Source organism: Hyla sarda, chromosome 2, assembly GCF_029499605.1.
Source record: "Hyla sarda isolate aHylSar1 chromosome 2, aHylSar1.hap1, whole genome shotgun sequence".
NCBI classification, from domain to species: domain Eukaryota; kingdom Metazoa; phylum Chordata; class Amphibia; order Anura; family Hylidae; genus Hyla; species Hyla sarda.
The window spans coordinates 301640946-301646527 of NC_079190.1; the positions used below are offsets into that span (position 1 = coordinate 301640946).

Below are 5582 nucleotides of genomic sequence, written 5' to 3' on the forward strand. Positions count from 1 at the left end.
AACTGTGAAAGGGGAGGAACCAACGCTGTCCCCTTCACATGCACCATCACTACTAGTAGGAAGGGAGGCTGGCTGGGTGGCAGTCACCCACCAGTACACACAGCAGACCCTAAACCCATATCATTATTGCTAAGCAGGAAGATGGGAGTCCATTTCACTCTGATGGACCATTTTTAAATGCAATCCGTAACCTGGCTTTGGCAGGAACCCTTCTTACTCCTCCTACTTGCATTTGATACTGGGTTTAGGATCTGCATAGGAAACACACATACACACACACACACACAAGCACACACTTACCTGTGTTGCCTGCTGACGCCTCCTTGGCTGTCCCCAAACGGTATAAAACCAACAGCCACGGGAAGCTGTAAGGATAGAGGACATACCTGCATCCTATTGGACTCACTTGTCTTGGTTAAATCCAGCTTATTTGACAACCTATGGTGCTGCTGCTTCTGCTCATGGCAGTGCTGCTTCTGACAAGGCTGTTCTTTGGTGGGCCTAGGCGACATCACAATCTCCATGGTTACATACACAACAAAGGTCAGATGTTGTTTACACCTGGCCATGCCAGTGGTATTGAGTAGCATATCACAGTGCTAAGGGTCCTGGATGAAACAATCTTTCAATGGGGAATAGTCGCACTGAGTTTGTCAAGTGCACCCATGTTTGCAACTCCAACAATACACACATATGTATATATGTATGTATGTGTGTATATGTGTGTATGTGTGTGTATCTATCTATCTATCCATCTATCTCTATGTATATTTATCTCTCTCTCTATATATATATGTATATATATATATATATATATATAATATATATATATATATATATATATATATATAATTTTTTCTCTTTTATATATATATATATATATATATACATACATACATACATAGAGAGAGAGAGAGAGAGAGAGAGAGAGAGAGAGAGAGAGAGATGGAAATACTTTTTTAAACATGTTTTCACCTTTTTTTTACCTTCTTTTTTTTCTTCTCTCCATGTTTTCCTTCTTTCCTCCTTTTTTCCTATGCTGCTGCTTCTTATTTTTCTTCTTTTTCAGACCCTATCATTGCACTATTGCTTATTTAATACCACCAGCAGATGGAGACACTATATTACAACATTAGTTGTGAGCAGCAGTTTGTACAAACAAATGCCTCATAGCTGCTGTCCTATCCATTATTGCTATGGATGGCTGGCTGGCAACATTTGTTTTTATTATTCCAATACCACAGTACCAATGCATGGTCAATCAACAGCAATGATACCCCCATGTCAATTAACAAGATTCAGCACCCACTACCTGAAAGACAGCTACCTATCATGTCATGTCCAACCTGCACAGGTGTGCTGGTTGCTGAGCTTATTCAATTAAAGAGGACATTCAGCAGCAGCAGTCCTGTGCCGGGTCGCTCCAACAGGGGCCAGACATAAGCGGCACCACCTATTGTCTTTTGCCTGCAGTAGGGGCCCACTGGACTAGCCAGCAAGCAGCTGCAGCAGCAAATAAACAGGTAATCTTTCTTTCCAACACTGAAACCTGGTGGTGCACTTAATATATGTGTCCAGATAGGGGACATATCAGATATTAAACTGATATAAACAGACACCACATTTGATACCAGCCAAAAGGAAGGATGAGAAGTGATAACTGTGAAAGGGGAGGAACCAACGCTGTCCCCTTCACATGCACCATCACTACTTGTAGGAAGGAAGGCTGGCTGGCAGCCTCCCATACACACTCTGGCTGGGTGGCAGTCACCCACCAGTACACACAGCAGACCCTAAACCCATATCATTATTGCTAAGCAGGAAGATGGGAGTCCATTTCACTCTGATGGACCATTTTTAAATGCAATCCATAACCTGGCTTTGGCAGGAACCCTTCTTACTCCTCCTACTTTCATTTGATACTGGGTTTAGGATCTGCATAGGAAACACACACACACACACACACACACAAGCACACACTTACCTGTGTTGCCTGCTGACGCCTCCTTGGCTGTCCCCAAACGGTATAAAACCAACAGCCACGGGCAGGGCCGGACTGGGGATAAAAACCAGCCCTGGAAAAAGTTGCATACCAGCCCCATATTGCGTAATTTTTCAAGCTCATGGCATATCGTAATTATATACTTGTTCATAAAAGGGGAAAGAATTCATTTTAAAACACATACATAAATACGAATATGAACTTTGCACTTCAATAGCTTTATTGTAGACCAGCTTTTCCCAACCAGGGTGCCTCCAGCAGTTGCAAAACTACAAGTCTCAGCATGTCCAGACAGCTTTTGGCTGCTTGGGCATGCTGGAAAATGTAGTTTTGCAACAGCTGGAGGCACCCTGGTTGGAAAACACTACAGTAGACCATTATTCCATGCAACTGGGTCAGAACTAAGAATAATCCAAAAATGTTTACTTTAAAGAATAGAAGACAATAATAATAATAATAATAATAATCTCTTACTTTGTATAAGTTACTCAACAAACACCAAACCAGCAGTTGATAAATAGACCATAGACCACAGACCAGTATAACCAACAACAGCTCTATACAAGGTTCAAATAATTGTACCACACTATGACTACACATTACCTCCACATAGTAACAGGATAATATTACCATACAAATACTGAATAAACCACTTTACACAGAAGTTAGTGCCTCAGCTCTACACAGGCTCTACAGACCATATAAGAGATTACATAAAGTTACATCAGGTGACGTCTTCTCTGATCGGTGTCAGTCAATTTCCTTTTCTTATCCATCCGGCCCAGACCGTCATGACTATTTCTTCCAGCCACAACTCCACAGAACCTGCCAAACAAACATTTAAGACTCTGCACTTTTCCAGCGCTTATAGCGCCCAGTATAGTGGGTAGAAAAGTGGGTTGGGGGGAAGAGTAGGTAGCCCCCCCTCCTTTAGGCAGTTGGTCACTCAAGGGGGTAGACAGGTCCCTTTACATTGTTTCCCCCATCACACAGGTAAAGCCCACAGTGGGTAGGTAGGGAATACCCCTATAAGATAGGATGCCCAAGCAGATCGATAATGTACCTAGTAGGTGATGCCTCCAGGTAGGTAATATCCCCAGTAGGTAGTGGTTGATGCCTCCAGGTAGGTCGTATTTATTGCCCCCAGTAAGCATGTAGTAGGTAATGCCCCCAGTAGGTATGTAGAAGGTAATGCCCCCAGTAGGTAGTGCCCCCAGATAGGTAATGCCCCCAGTAGGTAGTTTCATCAGGTAGGTAATGCCCCCATTAGGTAACGTTTTTTTGATGGAATAAATCACCCCGTTTTTCACTTTATGGAGTACTGCACTGGCTTTATTTTTCTAGATAGATAGATATGAGATAGATAGATAGACAGATAGATATGAGATAGATAGATAGATATACAGCAACAGAAGAATGCAGCAGCACACTGCCAGCACAAAGATATAGGTGCAACATGAATATGCAGTTAAAACATGAAGAGCTATACAGCTATGGTGTAATAGATGCAAATGTGAAACTATGAAATAGTGAGGCACTTAGCTCGCAAATTTGTCTCCGCCGGCGGTCAAATAGCTTGGACCGTCCCACTGCGATAAGGTGGCCTCCTTGGGACGGACCCTACACTGTGAATATGCCTCTGTGTGAACAGTTCAGTAAGCATGGCAGGGTCTGGAACATTCAAGACACCTTATATACACACCTGATAGAGGTGGGTGGGGTGCAAGGCCAACATGGAGGTAGCCACTCCCCCGTATGTGCAATACAGACAAAGAATAAGTCAGCCAGCACTTTAGTTGATACCAAACTATTATATGGACCTGGCCTACAGGTGCATGCTACTAGGCTAGATATACAGTAACAGAAGAATGCAGCAGCACACTGCCAGCACAAAGATATAGGTGCAACATGAATATGCAGTTAAAACATGAAGAGCTATACAGCTATGGTGTAATAGATGCAAATGTGAAACTATGAAATAGTGAGGCACTTAGCTCGCAAATTTGTCTCCGCCGGCGGTCAAATAGCTTGGACCGTCCCACCGCGATAAGGTGGCCTCCTTGGGACGGACCCTACACTGTGAATATGCCTCTGTGTGAACAGTTCAGTAAGCATGGCAGGGTCTGGAACATCCAAGACACCTTATATACACACCTGATAGAGGTGGGTGGGGTGCAAGGCCAACATGGAGGTAGCCACTCCCCCGTATGTGCAATACAGACAAAGAATAAGTCAGCCAGCACTTTAGTTGATACCAAACTATTATATGGACCTGGCCTACAGGTGCATGCTACTAGGCTAGATATACAGTAACAGAAGAATGCAGCAGCACACTGCCAGCACAAAGATATAGGTGCAACATGAATATGCAGTTAAAACATGAAGAGCTATACAGCTATGGTGTAATAGATGCAAATGTGAAACTATGAAATAGTGAGGCACTTAGCTCGCAAATTTGTCTCCGCCGGCGGTCAAATAGCTTGGACCGTCCCACCGCGATAAGGTGGCCTCCTTGGGACGGACCCTACACTGTGAATATGCCTCTGTGTGAACAGTTCAGTAAGCATGGCAGGGTCTGGAACATCCAAGACACCTTATATACACACCTGATAGAGGTGGGTGGGGTGCAAGGCCAACATGGAGGTAGCCACTCCCCCGTATGTGCAATACAGACAAAGAATAAGTCAGCCAGCACTTTAGTTGATACCAAACTATTATATGGACCTGGCCTACAGGTGCATGCTACTAGGCTAGATATACAGCAACAGAAGAATGCAGCAGCACACTGCCAGCACAAAGATATAGGTGCAACATGAATATGCAGTTAAAACATGAAGAGCTATACAGCTATGGTGTAATAGATGCAAATGTGAAACTATGAAATAGTGAGGCACTTAGCTCGCAAATTTGTCTCCGCCGGCGGTCAAATAGCTTGGACCGTCCCACCGCGATAAAGTGGCCTACTTGGGATGGACCCTACACTGTGAATATGCCTCTGTGTGAACAGTTCAGTAAGCATGGCAGGGTCTGGAACATCCAAGACACCTTATATACACACCTGATAGAGGTGGGTGGGGTGCAAGGCCAACATGGAGGTAGCCACTCCCCCGTATGTGCAATACAGACAAAGAATAAGTCAGCCAGCACTTTAGTTGATACCAAACTATTATATGGACCTGGCCTACAGGTGCATGCTACTAGGCTAGATATACAGCAACAGAAGAATGCAGCAGCACACTGCCAGCACAAAGATATAGGTGCAACATGAATATGCAGTTAAAACATGAAGAGCTATACAGCTATGGTGTAATAGATGCAAATGTGAAACTATGAAATAGTGAGGCACTTAGGGGGAGATGTATCAATGTTGTTGTTGGTAGACGTTTTTTGTAGATCATTTTGGTTGGTCTAAATTTGGAGCAATTTCTCCAAATTTATCAAACTTGTGCAAGCCCCATGATAAATTTCGTGCAATGGTCTAAATCTCCACAAAGTTCTATTTGTAGACCTGTTCTACACCTCAGAGGAATAGTGGTGTATCCTGGACGCTGGGCTTTTGTTCTATTGTTTTTCAGGATTT

The 5582-nt window shown here is 43.6% G+C and overlaps 1 pseudogene; it reads right to left on the reverse strand.

The window, feature by feature from the left end:
* Positions 1-1550: 1550 nt before the first annotated feature.
* On the reverse strand, positions 1551-1653 carry LOC130360002 (U2 spliceosomal RNA; annotated as a pseudogene).
* Positions 1654-5582: the final 3929 nt, after the last annotated feature.